The sequence below is a fragment of the Trichechus manatus genome, unplaced genomic scaffold (genome assembly GCF_000243295.1).
Source record: "Trichechus manatus latirostris isolate Lorelei unplaced genomic scaffold, TriManLat1.0 scaffold00228, whole genome shotgun sequence".
Classification (NCBI taxonomy): domain Eukaryota; kingdom Metazoa; phylum Chordata; class Mammalia; order Sirenia; family Trichechidae; genus Trichechus; species Trichechus manatus.
The window spans coordinates 1989049-2010119 of record NW_004444164.1 but is presented as its reverse complement, the minus strand read 5'-3'; the positions used below and the strand labels follow the sequence as shown (position 1 = coordinate 2010119).

Below are 21071 nucleotides of genomic sequence, written 5' to 3'. Positions count from 1 at the left end.
AAAAAAAAAAAAAAAACCCCATAAAACAAACATACATAAAACAAATCCTAAAGAAAGAACAGTTATCTTTGGAAATAAAAGAAAACACAGACATTTCTAACGACTTTGTTATCTGTCAGATATTAGTCACAACACCAAGTATATGGCATATATGAAGTATTTATTATGTAGGCACATGTAAGTTATATTCAAATACTGACATTAAATTACAAGTTTCCAATAGATTTGGGTGCATATGTTTAATAATTAAATACTGTATTTAGAGTGATAGTAGACAGTAAATACATGTTAACTTTGTGATGAATACCTGTAACATACAATTAGAAGGTTAAATGAAAAATATATAGCTGTCAGGAGAGATGTCTCTACGGGTCTCTTGCATTTCTGCATGTTTTGTGAGTAGAGGCACCGATGACCTTTGTTTTGGATTCTTTTCAGGTATGACTGTTTTCAAGGATGTTAAATAGCCTTGGAAGATATATATGGGTTTTCCTTCAGAGCAGAGGACAAGCTTGTTTGCTGTCCAGTGTCATAGATATCGCCCTCTAGAGCAAAAGTTGTACAGGTTTGATAACAGCCTGTTCTAAAAGACTGGAGTTTCCTATGCTCAGGGTTCTTAAACTGTGACATAAATCCACTGTATGTGCATCAACCACCTGGGCCACTTTTCTTGGGACTTCAGTTGCAAGGGAAGCCAATACAAGCATGAAGCTCATGCCGCCTGCTGTAGCATGAGTAATAATGTCCTCTGTCTCTGACCTATGAGTCTCATGTTCTCTGTAAACATCTATGAAATGTGGAAGGTTAACTTATTAGCTTACAAGGAGGATAAAATCTCAGACCTTTCATAGTTCTTGATATTAGCATTGTATTGAAAAATTACTTAGTAAAGTATACAGAGGCATCAGATGATATAATTTAAGTCTGCTAAAAATAATTTTTCATACCAGGAAACACATGACTTAAAGCAGAATAATGATATTTTCAAAACCATTCATGACTTTAAAAATATTTATTAAATGATCGTTATGTGAAAAGCAATTTGTTATATTCTGAGGATATTTAAAAAAAAATTTTTAAAAACCCATTGCCATCAAGTCGATTCTGACTCATAATGACCCTGTAGGACAGAGGAGAACTGCCCCATAGGGTTTCCAAGGAGCAGCTGGTGGATTTGAACTGCCAACCTTTTGGTTAGCAGCCATAGCTCTTAACCACTGTGCCACCAGGGCCCCACTGGTGAATAAGGAAAAAAAAATTTTTTATGCTAAATATGTTTATAATAATAAACAGACAACAAATAGAAATTAAGCAGATGTTTACAGATAAATTTAGTGTATGATAAAAAGACTGTAATAGTCAAGTAGAAAATATACCATAAAAGTAGTTGTTAATGGATGGTGGGATTTCAGATAATTTTTATTTCTATCTATCATCTATCTACCCACCTATCTAGCCGATATATCAGAGATATAGAACAAAAACATAATCATATCTTTTAAGTCCCATACTGATTCAATATGAGAAAGGTCTTGATTAAAATTATTGGTTTATTTCAGTACAAAGAGATACATATTTCACCTTCATGATGCAAATAGATTTTCATTCCTTAATTCATTTATAGATCTTTATTAAACACATTATTACGGGCATTGTTCAAGATACAGGGGACATGAAGAAGAAAAAGAAGGTATACTCCCTTCTAAAAACTTTCAGTGTGAGAGATAGAAAAACCAAAGGCAATTAGTATTCAATATAGAAGGTAAAAGTTACTCTAAAGACAGGTGACATATGGTATGTATGGGTGTGCTGGAGAAGAGAATTTGGGAAACCAAATAATTAAAAATGCAGAAGCCAGTGAAAAGATCTGAAAGATAATTTTTAGCCAAGTTGGAGTGAGAGAGGTGCTGGGCCTTTCTTTGTTAACAGCATTTTCAAATATTTGGACGTGAGAGACCATGACAAAGATATGCATAAACAGCTACTAGTTCAAAATTGCCAAAGGGGAGACAATGAAAAGGAAAATACTGAGGAATGAAACTAGAGTGGTAAATTAAGTCTAGGCCAGAAAGGATAGAATGCTGTGCAAAAGGATATAACAACTCATTGCCGTGGAGTCGATCCGGACTCATAGTGATGGTATAGTACAGAGTTGAACTGCCCTATGGTGTTTCCAAGGAGTGGCTGGTGGATTCGAACTGCTGACCTGTTGGCTAGCAGCTGAGCTCTTAATCACTATGCCACCAGGGCTCCAAAAGGATATAAAAGTTATTCTAATTTTCAAAATATTATTTTAGAATTAAAGGCCATAAATATTTAAACTAAATTAGAACATAAATTTGTTACTTAAATACTTCCTTCACCTCGTATTTTGTGTGAGAAATGGGACCAGAAGGAAGTAACTTTGATAAAACTGTTAAAGTGTATTAGACTTTGTTTTTCTTGGCTGTCAATTAATTCACCACAAGAGATTTAATGTGGCTCTACTTCAGTATTCTCCAGTGTAAGCAGGCATTGTAATTCCTTGTAACCATTCTCAGAGGAATAGTGGAGAATTAAAGCAATGCTTTTAAAATTACTCAACCTCTGGCAGATATATTTTATAAATAAATCTATACCCTGACAAAACATTTAATTGTCTTTAAGTTTTCTTTTCCACATGATGACAATATCAATACTTCTTAACAAAACACACCTCTAATATCTTCTCATGTAAGGTTAATAAAACATATGCGTGCTTAGAATCGAACCGAAAGAAATAAGACAGGAGATTATTTAGAAAAAATATAACCCAAATGGGATGAAAACAATTTCATAGTTATACTTGCTGCTCAATTGCTGTCTGAGCAGAGTCTTGAATATGTGCAGTTTTTTTTTTTTACATTACATAGTATTGGTATATGAATAATAATAGAATATAATGATCCTTTACTCCAAAAGCTCCAAATTATGCCATTTAAGATTAACAGTACTATAACAACATCTGCATAAGAAAAATTAGATACCATAAATAAATGCATATAAACCCAAGAAAACAACTAATTTACAAACTAAGAGTGATTATACTAATATTCAAATTCCCTCTCAGTTTGTAATCTTTAGTACTACCACCACCACCACCACCACCACCAATATTAGACGACATTAATAGAACATTAGTTATATGCCAGGCATTGTATGAGGTAATATACATGAATTCCCTTGAGAACATACAAGATCAGTGTTATTGTCCCTTTTTTAAACAAGAGGAAACTGAAAGTAAGCTGAAACCAATTGTTAAAGGTCACCCAAGCTAGTAAGTACAGCGACTAAGATGAAATTTCTCTATCTGTATCCAAACCTTGGTGGTCTTTCTACAGAGATATTCTGACTCTTTGAGAAAGCCTACAAATAATGTTTCTGCTCTCATTTCACACATACAAAACTTTTTATAACGGCTGCACAGCTAGTAATTACAGGGAGTAAGAAAACGATTCTTGATTTTCACACAGGCTATATTCTCTTGCTGACTCTGGTAAGTCATTTTGACTCAAGGAAGAAGCAATTTAAGATTACTTGATTTACCAATTCATTTCCTGTAAAAGCTACAATACTATAGAATACCCATTACTATATATGATCAGTAATTCATTTTTGAGTAATTCATTTAGAAATGAAATGATAAAGTTAATATAGACTGATAACACAAAATTAGAAGCAAGATGTGAAAAAGTAAACTAAAAAAATGAAATACCGAAAGGCAAGAAATGCTTTTGGTAGGAATGATATTATCAGTTCAAGTAGAATGCTGTGAAATATATTCTGCTTAAGCTGTTAGAATCATTCCTGATGCATGCGTGTGTGTGCGCACAAACATGTATGCAGATGAGTATGTGTATACACATGTCTCACCTAGGCCTTCAAAATTGTTATTCAGAAACACGTGCATGGACATTTGTGACTAATGCTTCAAAAATTAGTTTTGCCTTCTCTCATTACCCCTACATTTTTAGGTTAGTGAAAAATCAGCCTTATGCACTGGATCTTCTGAGAATCTGCCTCCACAATATATGCCCTCCAAAGAAAAAAGCTAGCCCCTAATTTCTTTTAAGATTTTTAAACTTAATTTCATTAATTAAAAATATTGTTTACTGATTGCATGAGTATAAAAAACATGGTAGGCACTGTTTACATTTATGAGTTCCCATGTGTGCTCATGTGAGTATATACCACCTAGGAAGCAATGAAGAGGAAGGAGTGTGGTAAAAATTTAAAAAAAGACAAAATCAGGACAAAACCAGCACAACTGGCAGATTTTATAATGCAGCCTAAAGTTACTAGGGAAGTACTGTGCTGGCAGTTATTTTTGTCTTATTTTAGGACATATTTGTATTATTTACTATTATTAGATTCTTTCTTGATTAACAAAACAGCTATGAAAATATTTAAAATTCTAGCATGAATTAAGCTGCATGATTTGTTCTTATCGTAGGTATTAGTATCTACTCTCTCCTACTTGAGCTGTTAAAAATTTATGCATATAGAACTAAATGCAGTAAACCAAGCTGAAATAAGAATACTCAAAAATCGCAGGAAATATGCTCAAGTTATCTTAAATTATTATTTTAATTTACCTACACAGAAGTTGGTGAAATTCCTAAACAAGATGAAAAGGGGATAAAATTTTTAAGAACAGAGTATGAGGGGCTAGTTGCAGTAGTTAGCTTTAGACTCTATAATAAAAGGAAATGAACTCTTACTGATTAATAAAATAAACAGATGCTGGTTCAGGGAATATATGTAACAGTGATGACAGCACTATTATATGAATATATACTTTGAGGAAAAAAGGGCATCTCCCATTTATCCAACTTTTGCTAAAAAAAAAAGTAGTCGGTTTGAGTTAGGAGAAAGAATATTGTAAATATAAAAAAAGACTGCTTAAAATAATCCTGTATTTAGATGATAAGTCATGGATCTAAAGGTTAAAAATATGGATTCGAATTCTGAGGAGCAGAGTGAGGGGGAGCCCATGACCACCACAGTTAAAGAGGATGTGGCTGTCCAGCTGGGAAGGCTGGAGCCAGGGAGGAGTGGAGGCTGGGGTAGGAAATCCAAGTATTTTGCATAATGCAGGTTTTTACATAATGACCTGGTCTTTGGAAACAACCAACCATGTCGATAAGTGAGGAGTAGGTGTATTATTTGTCTTCTTTTGTTATGGAAAATGACAAACATATAACAAAAAGTAGGGAGAATGACAAAAAGAAACCCTATGTATCCATTGCCCAACTTCAACAACAGGATTTAAATAAAAAGCTTTAGTATTCCCTTAAATAGTTCCCCTGTCAGTATTGCCCTTAGACCTAGATAATAGGTGACCTCTGTGATAAAGGGATCCTGCTCTGGCTCTCCTCCACCTTGCTTCTGTCCATGGCAAGCGGATACTGTGGGGCTACAGGGAAGTGCCACAGTCAAAGCCCAAGAGCCTGCTTCCAACACCATGCTCCAAGCTATGCAGAACCCTGCAATTCACTACTCAAATGTTTCCAAGACCATGCATATCTGTTCCATGCCCATGTCCTCCTGAGGATTGCCCAAGCAGTGGTTAAGGTGCAGTTGTTTGCTGAAGGGTGCACAGCTGCTGCATTTGCTAGTTAAATCACACTTGTGTTCATGAGGCTCTGAGGAACATGGTGTTGGGTAGTAAGGGGCTAGGCTGGGCTGGGAGCCATGGCTGGTTCTCTCCACTTTGCCAAGTTCCTGCACAGAATCCAAGGGAATCCAAAAAAATCTATAATTTGATTGTGGCTTTCCAAGTCATCAGCAAAATATAATTGTCAAGATAGGATGATAGAACATTTTTTTACTTAAAAAAACTTTTTAAGCTTTATTTATAACTCAAATTTTTAGACATTTATTATTTGAGCCCCCATTTGTGGTCTTGCCTTGGGTTTCCCAAGTGTTAGTGGCTGGCCTGTTACTGAGATAGTTTCCGTTTGTAGTCAGCACACCTCAAGAAAGGCACTGTGAAATTTTAAAAACTTGTATAAAAGATCCAACTGATAGTTTATTTTATGTATATATGTTAAAAAAGAGGGACTACTTAAATTGTAAAGAAAAGCACAGAGAAAGTATCAGTGAATCAATATAACAAACATCTGAGTAACATGAGAACTATTTTCATCCAATGTTATGATACCCTAGTAGGAAATTGCCTGACCTCCTCCACCATCCACCATTTTGAGACTGGACTGCTGGTGATTTTTACAACAAATAAGGGAACTCAAATCTTTACACAGCATGTTTTAAATTTATTAAAGTCATTACCCATAAGAGATTGTACAAGCTGAAAATATAACTAGGTTTAAGAAGGGTTTAGGTAATTTCATTTAAAGAAAGAGATATGGATCAAAAGTGTGAATTGGGACTATTAAGATGTATTCCTAATATCTTTATAAATTGAAATAATTGAGAATACTTGTAACCAGATAACTGCATTCAATGGTCTAGAGTTTTATTTTTTATTTTTAACACAAACTGAATGATGCTTCCTATTTAAATTCTAATATTACTCTTCTAATTTTAAGATTTTTTCAAAGAGCAGATAATACTATAAATACCAGCATAGTTTCCCTAATGGTGGGTTAAACAAATATGTATTTGAAATCTTTAGTGCTTATGACTGGCTAATTCAATTTTTCTTATTTAATATTCTTCTCAGTAAGGTGGAGCTAATTAAAAAAGGCCTCAAAAAGAGAGGCATGAAGTAGAGGGCTTTGAATTAGAATCCTTACAAACTAGAGGTATAAATTGCCAGGGTTAAAAATAGTAGACATTTAGTGACTGACTAGTAAGGCATGAAGGAAGTTGTGATTGGGAAGTATCTCCCATATTACTTACATATTAGTTAATTACATTTTCAAAATTTGTTGCACAATCACTTCTTCTTTTTATTTTCACTACCACTATCTTGGTCCACTACTTAGGGGTGAGCTGGGGAGCAGAGCATGGAGGTGGGCTGGGGGTCACAAGCCACCACCATAGACTCAGAGCCTCCTAATTGGTTTTCCTGTCTTCACTCATACTTCCTCCACTGCATCCTTTCTGTAAATAGTAGCAAAGTTACCTAAACATGTAACTTGGATCACACCACTACTATCTGCTTTAAATTCATTGAGAGCTCACCATTGCAATATGGTAGCTACTAACCACATATGGTTACTGAGCATATGTGGTTAGTAGTCTAAATTGAGATGTGTTGTAAGTGTAAAATACACACTGGATTTTGAAGACTTGGTACAATAAAATCTCATTAATAAAATATCTCATGAATACTTTTATGTTGATTATACCTTAAAATGATAATACTCTGGGTATACTAGGTTAAATAAAATGTATTTGAAATACTAAATTACATAAGTAGTTCTGATTTATGGCTTGCTTTATATTTCTATTGAACAGTTCTCATCTGTAAAATAAAAATTAATCTCTTTACCATATCATATAGCCCCTCTCTCACCTGGTTCTACTTGTTATGTTAACTTCATCTCATACCACTCTTTCACTTGTGAACTTGACTCTCCTCACTCTCATCTTCTCTCAATCTCTTGAATGGGCCAAGATTTTTCCTACTTGAGGAACTTTTAACATGGTAGTCCTTCCAGCTGAAATGTTACTCATATTAAATGTTATTACCTTGGTGATATCCTTTCTAAAGTAGATTCACATCTCCACATGATTCTATGTTTTAATCTCTTATTTACTAAATGTCTCTCATTTCAAGAGAAAATTATTTTACTTATTTGTCTGTTTACTGATATTCAGTCTGTCTTTCACACTACCAGGTAAGTTCCTTACTCCAAGGACCCTGCTTATTTAGACAATGTCTTTTGACTCCAATGATGGTCTAATGAAGTTTTTGGCACATTCTAGGTGCTCAGTAATTGAGTAAATGAAGAAGTAGATGAAAGAGAGATGTTTGCGAGGCATTGGAGTATCAGCTGGTGAATCTGACATTCTGCAGAAACTATTGGTGGCATGACAAGTCCAGGAAAATATCTGGCTTTATATGATACATAAATTTAAGTGGAAACAGATTGAAAATGATATAAGAACTCTAAGGGCTTGTTCTAGTAATTCAAGGATGTACAGAAGCCTGAAGAGAAAACAAAAGAAAGGGAGAAGAAAGGCAGAAGAGAGAGAAAAGTAAGGACATTAAAGAACAGGTAAAAATCAGACTAGTTTCTGAGGATTTGATTCTGAAACATCCAGTGGGGAATGTTTATTTTCATGAGTAGATCAAGATAAAAAAAAAAAATGCTTATATACTCCATCCTCACTCTTGCCTGAACTTTGTACTGTGAGTGAAAAATTAATGAGGTGATTCCTCTAATGAAGATAATTAGATGAAAAATAATAATAGGAAGTAGGGTCCAGGAGAATTTTTGATGCATCGTGTCCCAAACACTCCCTCACAAACAGCTTCCTGGTCTATAAAACACACATTCTATTAGTTTGGGGGACCCTCCATTCCTCCGGTCCAAATTTTCTGATAGAAATACTCCTCATTTGTTTCCCTACCTCTCACTCTCTTCTCCTATAAACTGGTAGGTAACTTTGGTAGGAAGAAGTATTCTCTGCTTCTTATGGGCATGGCTGGTCCACAGGATGAAACCTCAGCTTGTAGGCATAAGCTTACAGCCTCTTGCCCTGTAGGAGAGGTTTGCAACTTTCTATTTGTAACAGTGACTCCAGTGGTTCACTTCAGTTCAGAGAAGAATGTATTAGAAGCTCACTTGACTGCATTTCAATCAGGTTTGGATTGTACTGCATTATAAACCAATTTTGTTGAATCAATTTTCTATTTTGCAACTGGTTCTGAATTTATGAGAGCAAAATAATGGTGTTGTTTATTGTCCTATTTAAATCCCAAGACTCATAGATAGTCAGATATAGATATAAACATAGATATGTTGTTGGTTTTAGTTGCGATTGAGTCAATTCTGACTCACTGAGTTGCCATGTGTGCAGACTGGAACTGCTCAATAGGGCCTTCAAGCACATGACCTTTGGGAAATAGATAGACTGGCCAGCCTGTCTTCTGAGGTGCCTCTGGGTGGGTTCAAACTGCCAACCTTTAAGTTAGTACTCAAGTGTTTAATCATTTGTACCACCCAGGGACCTAAATATAGATTTAAAAAAAAAGTTACCATTGAGTTGATGTCGACACATAGATACCCTATAGGACAGAGTAGAATGGCCCCATAGGGTTTCCAAGACTGTAATCTTATGGAAGCAGACTGCCACATCTTTCTCCCATGGACTGACTGGTGGGTTTGTAGCAGCTGGTGGGTTTGAACCACTGACATTTTGGTTAGCAGTCAAGGACTTTCACCACTGTGCCACCAGTGCTTCTTGTAAAGACAGATACATAAAATTGTAATAATTTGGAATAATGGAGCATCAAAATAGTTATCGGGAGGACCTAAGAGAGTTATAATAGTGTTCACCAATACAATAATTATAGATCCTTACTTCAACCTTGAAAATTGTTCCTGTAAAAAAAAAAAAAAATTGTATCACCAAAAACAGAAACCTGGCTGCAATATTGAGACTGACACCTTGAAAATATGGCAAGGATTCCTCTAACTTTTCCTCACTTGATATTTTTATTGAAGAGGTTCAGGATATAATACCCTACCCATTTTTATCACTATGGTTTAAAAATGAAATTCCAGTTTTGCAGAAAAGATTCACTTTAGAGGCTTGTGGGCATTTTATTTTATGATATTGATTTAATTTTAATGTATATAAAAATTTTTATAATAAACTATGAAGTGACACAAATGTCTTCACGGCAGTCATTCATTATCAGCAATATGCTGATGACAGCATTCGGAAACACAAGCATAAGGGAGACAAGAAGAAGATCACTACAGACTTGCAGAGTCAGCACAGCATTACAGGTTGACAATCAGCTAGAAGACAATGGATGTCATGAATCAAACTACACCAGACAAACTGTACACACACAACAAACTTTACTGGCAAACTCAAAAAAATTGTGAATGCCATAAAAAGCATTATCCTTCAGCAAATGTGAGAAACATTAAATATATCCCCAATATATATAGAGAGAGAAAGAGTATACATATGTAGACTACATATATACATCTATAGAGAGAGTATATATATATACATAGAGAGAGAGTATATACATACCTATATAGAGAGAAAGACAGTGAGACAGGGAGACAGAGAGAGCGTATGTGCAAATCTAATAGGGCAGAGAACTTGTAGGACTTTATACGTGACGAGAATTTAGTTGATTTAGATGTCTGTTTATTTATCTTTTAAACAGAAATGGAAGGCAAAGACATTTAAAACTGGACTTAATTGATTCCAACAAATATTTAGTGAGTATCTATTATTCATTAATTCATCCGACAAATAATTATATAGCACATTTAACTATGCAAATAAATTATGTATTCACTCTCTCTTCTGAGTAACTAGAAATACAATGAAATTTATTTTATTTAGTATACATTATACTATTTCATATATAGAAAAAAAACTATTTCTATGAACTTCTGGCAAATTGCTCACTGTGAGCACCAGTTTTAGAGCCCACCTCCTTAGTAAGACACAGCTCCATGTGCAGCCAGCATAGGAGTTGCAGGCTCTGTGCAAATGTGAATGATATGCATAGAGTGTTGAACACAAAGTTGTCAGTACTGATAGTGCAGTAAACAAAATGTTAAAGTCCTTGCTCTTTCACTGCTTATAGTTTATAGAGGGAGAGAGGCTTCAAATAAGGAAACATGCCAAGAGGTTTAAAATTACAAATGTTTTTCACCTAAAGCCCAATAAAATTAAAAAAACACACACACACACAGAGTAATTAATTATGCTTTTCCCCATGCACAAGAGAGGCCAAGGCAATTTATTAATTAAAAAAAAAAAAATCACAAACTTTGTAAGAGTGGCAATGATTTTCTAGGAGAGAGTAACATGAAAGATGCCCTCCATTTATATTTGATGGTCATGGTGAGCCTTCCTGAGAGAACGGCATTTAAGGGTAAACCTACAGCACAAGGACACAGTAAGTATCGGCAGTGTTTCAGACAGAGCAATCAGAAAAAGCTCAGGGGCTGGGTGGGGTGGGGTATGCATTTTGTTGAGAAACTGACAAAAGTACAGTAGGACTAGAACTTAGTGAGCAAGGGGAGTATTAATATAAGATGATTGTGGGCTGTGCTAAGCATTGGATTTTCTGTGAAGAGCAGTGAGAAACCACTGAAAGGTTTCAAGTATGATTCAACTGTTTTCAACAAACATCATTCTGGGTACTTTATAGGGAAGAGAATGGAGGTAGGAAAGATATGAGAAGAAGGAAGTTAGGAGGCTAATAGAGTAGTCTAGAAGAAATGCTTTTGGCAAGCGGGATGCTGTTGTTGTGTGCCACTGAGTTGATTCCGACTCATAGTGACTCTATAGGACAGAGTAGAATTGCCCCAAAGGGTTTCTGAGACTGTAATCTCTACAGGAGCAGATCACCAGATCTTTTCTTCCGGAGAGTCGCTGGTGGGTTTAAACCACTGATCTTTCCATTAGCAGTTCAGCATTAAACCACTGTACCACCAGGGCTTCTTTTGGCAAGAGGGATAGAGACCTATATATATTGCAGACTCTAAATGGGAGCTAGATTTAAAGGATTTTTTCCCCCTCCACTAATGGGTAGGAAGGAAACGAAAAATATGAAGAATGACTCTCAAGTTTCTGTTTAGAGGTTGGATGGTGGTGGCATTTCTGGTATGGGGAATATTACAGAAGAAGCAGGTTTAGTTGGAAATGAGAGTGACTGAGACACAAAGAAACAGGTCAAATTCAGAATGAGGGTGAAAGGGAGATACCGAGCATACTAAAAAATAAGATGTATTTGAGATATCCAAGTACCAAATAGGTTATGTTCCTATATAAGTCATAAGAGAGGATTAGAATGCTGGAAGTTAATGGTGCTAGTAACTATGCCGAAAACACAACAAAACTTTATATGAACGCATTCATTTTATAGATGGTAACAAACACCCATCTATTCTGCCCAGCAGGCCTCATTGCCTCCCTCATACATGCATACTTTCCTAGAACTTCACTATCCTGCACTTTAGCCATATGGCTATTGCCAAAGCTGCCACATAAAACAATATGACCTTGTCGTGGTTCATTGATTTTCAGGGGCTGGACCCTTTTCTCAAGCGTGGCTGGAGACCTTTCTTGGCAATTTTGGTACAAGAATAAGAAAAATATTTTAATCTAGCTTCCGGTGCCTGGATCCAAAGCAGTAAAGTTGGAGAGCTATTAATGATCATGTTTACGGTCATGTGGACCAGAGAGGTAGCAGAACTGATCTCTGCAAACAGAGAGATGATAAAAGCAGAAAATCAAAGAACAGTAAAGATAGATGAGTGAGAATTCATCATTTCAGTTGCTGATTACAGTTGCTCCCACAGCCTCACTCTTGTCCTGGGTTCACAAGTCACCCCAGTAGTCTTTTAATAAATTCCCCTTTTGTTTAAAGTAGAAAGAATTATCTTTATGACACTTATAGCCAAAAGAGTCCTAGTAAGGAAAACAAAAAACCAAACCAGACATTAAGGAAAGAGAAATCAATTCCAAAGAAATTAAATGATAGTTCCAAAACGTCATTAAATAAGTAGCAGTCCTCAAGTCCAGTTTTGTTTCCTATATAAAACTTGTTTACTTAACTTTTACATTAATACATTATTAAGAATTTTAAAACCTGTAAGGACATTTTAATGATAAAAAGGTATATAATTACAATTTAAATATATCCACATTTAGTATTTGCATGTTAACTTCTTTGTTTACCTATTTTATGTATTTTCACAATAAACCTACCGCCATCGAGTCGATTCCAACTCATAACGACCCTCTGTCATAAAGACAGATAAAACTGTTCCATAGGGTTTCCAAGGCTATAATCTTTATGGGAGCAGACTGCCAAATCTTTCTGCAGCAGAGCGGGTGGTGAGTTTGAACCACTGACCTTTCAGTTAGCAGCTGAGCACTTTAACCACTGTGCCACCAGGGCTCCTTAATTTTTTTTACAATAGTATCTACAAATTATTTGTATATTATATAGTAGATATTTGCAATATCTAATTATAATAATATTTTGAACTAGACCATGTATTATAGACGTAATATTATTTGCTGCAGGTATGATTCTTTCAAATGCCCTCATAAAAAGCATACAGAGGTGCATAAAAATTAAAACTGAAATTTTTCTTCCCCTTCTACCCAAGTTACACTTACAGATTTAAACACTCTTAACTGTTTTGGTTTTTGTTTATTCTTAAGGATACAATGGTAATTTAACAAAATATACATTTTCTCTATTTTTTTGATTCATCACATTCAGACAGCATTGAGACCTCTCATAGATTGAATTATGTCCCCCCAAAAATCTGTGGCTGGGCCATAATTCCCAGTATTGTGTGGCTGTCCTCCATTTTGTGACTGCAATTTTATGTTAAAGAGGATTAGGGTGGGATTGTAACACCCTTACTAAGGTCACATCTCTGATCCAATATAATCTTACAAGAGATAAAAGGAAAAAGAAGCAAGCAGAGAGTTGGTGACCTCATACCACCAAGAAAGCAGTGCCAGGAGCAAAGCGCATCCTTTGGACCTGAGGATCCTGTGCTGAGATGCTCCCAGACCACGGGAAGACTGATGACAAGAATCTTCCTACAGAGATGACAGAGAGAGAAAGCCTTCTCCTGCAGCCAGCGCCCTGAATTCAGACTTCTAGCCTACTGGACTGTGAGAGAATAAACTTCTCTTTGTTAAAGCCATCCACTTGTGGTACTTCTGTTATAGTGGCACTACATGACCAAGACAAGACCCCAGTAAAAACAGTGAGGAATTAACATGCTTTCGTTACCTGCCATCTCTCTTTCTCCTTCCCTCTCCAATTCTAATTGACGTCATAATTTAAAAAGTTATCATACTTCCAATCATCACTAATAATTTATGTGATATATTGAAAGCTCTATGACTTGGTGTCAAATTTAGACAATATTATTAATCTTGTTATAAAAGGTTATGGCATCAGCATGCTTACCCTTCCTTTACCTCTCTGTCTATTCCATGCTAAATTTTTATTGTTTATTTTAATTTTTACTCTGCTGTGTATAATCACATTGTTGTATAATTACGGCAAGTCTGCCATTCTTTTCTTACAGGTTTAGTATAAATATTAAGAACAAGTATATGATTTTTATTATATAAACATAATCTGGGTTAAAAAAGTGGTGCAACTAGCTTCATAAAGAAATAAATGAAATCCAACTGAGTAACACTTTTCTAGGTCAAGAGAAAATCTAAGATTCACCGTCTAATGAATCTTCTTTTATTTTTATTCTTCCTTCCTTACATGTGTAATTATGTTGTTGATATTACATTGTTCATTAAATCTTGTAGATATTTATATAGCCACTAATTCTTGAACCACAATTTTTGTACATATTTCAATTTTTATTTGAATTTCTTCTTGACACAAATTGTAGGAATAGAATTAATCAAATATATGGATATCTTCATGGCTCATGGCACATACTGCTAAAGTGTTTTCCAAAAAGTTGTATCAATTAAAAATGCCGAAAAAAATGAATATGTGACATGCATACTGTTTTTCAGTAATGCTGCCAGTATTAGATTTCATATTTTAAAAACATTGTCTAGGTTGATTAATGTAATATGCTATTTCAAGTTCATATTTGCTTACTGACAAGGGAGAATGAATGAATGTCACTAGCTGTATATACACTATTTTCTCCTTATCCTATTTCCCCTTATCACTATGCCTATCATATTTATTTCCCTTCACAACAATTAATAAAAATAATATTAGACTTTGAGAATATTTGTTGTTGCCGCCTAGTCAATTCAGAGTCACGGCAACCCTATGTGTGCAGAATAGAATTGCTCCATAGAGTTTTCAAGGCTGTGGCCTTTTAGAAGCAGATCACCAGTAGTCCTGTCTTCTGAGGTACCTTTGAGTGGGTGAACCTACAAACTTTTGGCTAGTAGTTGAGCATTTAACCATTTGCACCACCCAGAGACTAGTTGAGAGAGCTAATATCAGATGCTTAAGAACTGAAGGTGATTTGAGATTAAAAATTATTAGTAATAATAAAATAAAAATCTATAACTCAGTAAATCAAAATTAACAAAATTTAAAATTGTTTTTAATATCACACCAGCCCCCTTCCTTAATTTTATTAGTAAAATCTATACAACTTGTTTCAATAATGTCTGTCCCATACGTCCAACTGCCTACTTGATATTTCCTTGGATATCTCACAAGCATCAAAATCTTATCATATTCTTGTTTAGAACCCTGTTATCTTTAATATTTTTTCTTCCTTTCAGATCCCGTGCCAATGAAAATCATCATCATTATGCAATCCCCCAGTTAAGACCCTAGGAGTCATCCCAGATGCCTTTCCACATTCAATCCATCACAAGTCCAAAGATTTCTACATCCTAAGAAACTTTCAAAAGTATTCCTTCTTTCTATATTCACCTTCACTGTTTACTCTAGACCATTATAATTTTATCTAGAATTCCTGCTAAAACTTTTTAACAGTATTCCCTTCTCCAGTTTTGTTTCACTTAATATATGCTCCAAATTACAGGCAAACTGATCTTTCTAAAGTAAAATCAAATCCTGCTTCACTAGTTCGTCACAGATTTGTTTTGTTTAAAACTCTTTATCATGAATGTGTGTTGGGCTTTGTCAAATGCCTTTTATGCATCAGTTGGTAAGATCACGTGGTTCTTGTCTTTTATTTATGTGATGGATTACATTGATTGTTTTTCTAATGCTGACTTTCTATTAAGTTGTCTAATTCTGAAATTTTATTGTTAATCTTCTGGATTTCTGTTTGTTGTTAACTCTATGGATTCTTGCAGCCTTTTAAATTTGTCATTGTGCTCTTCTGTAATCTTCTTAAATTCCTCTATTGCTTTGTCTGTGTGTTCCTTGGCATGTTCTGTGTTTTGCATGAACTCCTTCTTGATGTCTGGAAGAGTTCTGCATATTAATCCTTTGTATTCTACCTCCAGTAATTTCAAGAAATTCTCTTCCTCCGGAAAATTCCTTGATTTGTTTTGGGAGCTTGCTGAGGCCATCATGGTCTGCCTCCTTGTGTGATTTGATATTGACTGTTGTCTCCAAGCCATCAGGAAGTTATTATATTTATTTATGTTTGCTTATTCTGTCCTAGCTTCTTGTTTTGTTATGCCCAGATAGGCTGCTCATGTCAGCTAGTTTGATTATTGGTGCATTTGAAGCTCTAACGTCCTATCACCAGGTGGTTAGATCAGTTACTAGGTATGTGAGCCCAGAAGTAAGTTTTCTTTTCTTGTATAGATTCAGCTCAGGTGTCCAGGTAGTCAGTCACCAAGTGTGTGGTGCAGGCTCTCACTTACAGTCCTAGATGGACAAGGGTGATTGGAGTATGCACAGGTATCTGGTTGCAGTAGGGGGTCATGCACAGAGCATGGCAGTGGGCTGACGGTTCCCCGAGTGTCTGGGAGGAAAGCGTGTCCCCATTCCCTAGAGTGCGTAAGTGGGTGGGTTTTGCAACCAGACTATGGGCACCCAATGCTGTTGGCTGTAAGGACTGGGAGGCACCATTTAGTCTTGGACCCTTGTCACAGGCAGCTATGTAGCATGGGTGGAGCCATCAGTCCTGAGGCCCCTGATGTGGGTAGGTGAGGACCCTGCTTAATGGGAGGAGTGGTGTCAAATGTCACAAACCTGCCACTCCACCATATAGGTGATACAGTTGAAGTTAGGCTTCAGGTATATAACCTATTGTACTGTGCTAATGGGGGCCTATACTGTTGAAACGGACCCACACAGGTCTATGCAGGGGTGAAAGGCATTTGAAGTTTGTGGACCCCTTCTGCCTGTGCCTAGGGAGCTGTGCTTTCCCTGAGTTCCCAGTTTAGGGATGCTGGCAGATTATTTTCTTCCTGTTTGTTAATCTGTTCCCTCTCCAAGGCCAGGAGAATGGTTCAGGGCGAGTAACAGGTCCTACTTCTGGTCCAGGGGACACAGTAATCACTGAAGCCAGACCAGGACCCGGTACAGAGTGGGGACAGAGAAGGTAAATGGGAGAGAGGTTCTTTTTCCCCTGTTTGTTAATTTGTTCCCTCTCTAAGGCCGGGAGAATGGTTCAGGGTGAGTAATGGTTCCTACTTCTGGCCCAGGGGAAGCAGCAATCACTGAAGAAAGCCCAGGACAAGGTGCAGAGTGGGGAGGGAGCAGGTAAATGGGAGAGAGGTTCTTCCCAAACAGGGTGTTTTTTTATCCACACTGTAGGTTAGATGCGAGTACTTATCTTTTGCCGATTAAGCGCAGCTTTTCACTGGTTCTGGAGGCTTGAGTAGGACTCTCCATCTCTCAGTCTCTCCCGATGTGGAAAATGCGTCCTAAACACCTCACTGTGCACGCCAGCCGATCCAGCCTACAGGGTGCCAGTTCCGCTGAGTCAGGTCTGACAACTCCTTGCTGTTTCTGAACCATCTCTCCCTCCCCCTGTCACTCAATATGATTCTTCAACTTTATCTTTGATGTTCAGGTCTCCTAGATCGTCAAATATAATCAGTTCACTTTTTTTTTTGGGTCTTCGTTGTAAGAGGGACCACCAGAAGAGTCTGACTACTCTGCCATCTTGGCCCTGGCTCCTCTCTGTTTAAAACTCTTTAGCATTATTCACTTGATCATCATGATCTGGTCACTGGATATCTGTACGGTCTTAAACTCCCGCAGACACCATAAGATCGAGTTAAAAAAAAAAAAAATTCTTTCTGTTTAAGGAAACTAGTAAGCTCTCTAAGGTGTCTTTGATTTTTATTATACTTCATTCAAAGCCTTAAGTATGTTTACTCGGCTTTCTTCTTCACTTGGCTCAGGGTCGTGATTTCTATGATTTAAAATGTAAATGATTTTACACATTTTATGTGTTTTGGGATCTATAATGTAATTCCTGCAATTACAATGCAAATGGTTTTAAATGTTTTCATTCTTATTCAAAGAGCTGAGTAAAGCAAACTTAATGATTTCTCATGTTTCTTAAGAAGAAAAACCCTAGTTTTGACTTAATCTAACATTACCAATATTCTGTAAAACAATATTGATACAGATTTTCATTATAATGAATTTATCCTTGAAGGCTAATAGTTTGAACTCTATAGTTTTCAACTTTACTTTGATTAAGCTAAATTTTTAAATCTATTAGTTAATTTCTAAGATATCAGAGCATAATTTTAATCAGATCACACACCAGTTTCCACTGAATTCCAAGTATTACCAACTAAACGGCTCAGGTGGTAAAAAGCTAAGCATAATGTCCAGCACATGGAAAATATCCAAAGAATAATTGTTATAACCAGAATTGATACTTGTAAGTATGAAAAATGATATCATACTATTTAATAATGAAGAAAGAAGTAGGAGAAGAGAAAGAAAAAGATAAGGTATGAGAAAGGGAAAGGAAAGAAATGGAAGAAAAAGAAAAAAAGAATACGAGACTGGTACGAAAGGAAGAAGGAAAAAATGGGAGAAGGGGTAGAGAAAGGGAACACAAAGGGATGAAGCTAACAGCCAGTATCATCAGCCTTTCTTGGCACAAAACAAGTTAGTTTATGGCAATAGATAAATAAATAATCACTAAAAAGAACTGGAATTTAAAAAAATATTTTGTGCTCATGTGGATGCTTTCATGTTATAAGTATATACATAGAAACAAACATGTATCAATAGCTTTTCTTTTTCTTTTGATTAGTGTATTTCTTCAGTTTTATAAAAAGATTATAAGGTGGTTTAATCCACTAAAATAATATACGGAGATTATTTAGGCTATAAAAGAGGTTTTATTTAGTAGAACAGTTCAAATCTACTCATATAATAACATATATTTGAATAAGATTTCAGAAATCTCAAAACAAGTTGTTCATGTTTGAAACACACGAATTAGCAATGCATTTAAAAACTGCATATTAACAGAAATTTTCTCAAAGATTTATTAGCTAATGCTTGGCATTTCACACTTCATGAAGTGTCCTTTTAAAGGAATATTTATAAGGTCAATTTACAGAACATCCATCTTCCTTGTAAGAGGAGATTTTTTTTTTTAATTGAAAAATAAACAGATTTTCAGCCATGCAATAATATTATCTAGCTATAAAGTTAAAATAAGGAGCCCTGGTGGCACAGTGGTTAAGTGTTTGGCTGCTACCTGGAAGATCGGCAGTTGGAACACACCAGCTACTCCTCAAGAGGAAGATACCGCAGTCTGCTTCTGTAAGGGTTACAGCCTTGGAAACCTTATGCGGCAGTTCTACTCTGTCCTGTAGGGTCAATATGAGTCAGAATTGACTGGATGGCAGTAGGTTTTGTTCAAGTTTGGTTTATAAAATCAAAATAAGTAAACTCAGAAAATAAAATCTGTACATCTAAACAATTTAAAAGAGAAAAGTGAGGCACAGGATTGTAAACCATTGTATAGAAATTCATCACATAAATAATGCATGCTGAATATTGGTATACATTTACCACCCACACTTACAAACATTTAGGCAAAATGTCCAGGCTGCATGAGCTGCTTCTAAAAATGACACTGAAGAAACAATAGAGAGAGAAACATAGAGTCCAGGAACTAACAACAAATAAGCAAACAGACAAACAAAAACCAACAATAAGAAAAACAAAAACAGGAAGAAGTCTGCTTTAAATTACTGTGTAGGAAATGAGTGGCCACAGCCAAAGGCAGAGAAAAGCTAGAAGCAACAGTGGAAGGACACTTAAAATTCTGCTTTCTCTCTCCCCACTGTCCCTTCACCTCCTTGCCTTGAGGCCACCATTGAGTACTCCTCCTTCAAATCACTGTTGTGGGCATCCATGCAGGTAATTGTGTTGCTGAATGAGCAGTTAATAAAAGTAAGTGGGGCTGACTAGCTTTAGCATTCATTCCTTTACTTGTCTCCATCCAACCCATTGGGTTTGTGGATCACAATCTGCATACTCCTTACTTTCAACTCCCTAATGAGTGCCTGGGTGGAGCAAATGGTTAAGCGCTAGATTACTAGCTGAAAGGTTGGTGGTTTGAATCTACCCAGAGGCACCTTGGAAGACAGGTCTGGTGATCTACTTTTGAAAGGCTGCAGCCTTGAAAACCTTATCTGTACATAAGGCGTCACCAAGAGTCAGAACTGACTCAAGGGCAACTAACAACAACAAAGATTTACTGCTGAAAGCCTGATCAGAGTTTTTCTTGCTGTGTAGTAGAAACATGAAGTGACAACTCTATCTGGTGGTGTTCACAGAGCAAACAAACTAGACTTCTGAGAAAACCTCTACCTCAGAAGGTATAAAATGAACTGGAAAAACAAATGTTTTCTGAAGCACAGAATTAATATAGATGATTGAATAATTTAAAATAGGCATGATACATCATAATAAGCAAATGAATAGATCAATAAATAAAAGATAAGAACACTAATGACCAAAGACCAGATGAGGTGGAATGACATCAAGGACATCCTATATGAGGAAAGTAAAGGGTAATTAAAAAGAGGAAAGAGAGAAAAGACAAAAATGGATGTCAGAAGAGACTCTGAAACTAGCTCTTGAATGTAGAGTAGTTTAAGCGAATGGAAGAAAGGATGAAGTTAGAGAGCTAAACAGAAGATTTCAAAGGGTGGCTCAAGAATACAAAGTAAAGTATTATAATAAAATCTGCAAAGATCTGGAGTTAGAAAACCAAAAGGGAGGAATACGCTTGGCATTTCTCAAGCTGAAAAAACTGAAGGAAAAAATCAAGCTTAGAGTTGCAATTTTGAAAGATTCTACAGTCAAAATACTGAATGACTCCGGAAGCATGAAAAGAAGATGGAAGGAATACACGGAGTAACTGTATCAAAAATAACTGGTCAATGTTCAACCATTTCAGGAGGTAGCATATGATCAAGAACTGATAGTAATGAAGGAA

General features: G+C 35.9%; 1 protein-coding gene across 1 annotated transcript in view; it reads right to left on the bottom strand.

Annotated features, from left to right (window-relative positions):
* The window catches only part of CCSER1 (coiled-coil serine rich protein 1), a 1325280-nt gene that overhangs the window by 638371 nt on the left and 665838 nt on the right, over window positions 1-21071 (bottom strand). The window lies entirely within an intron of this gene.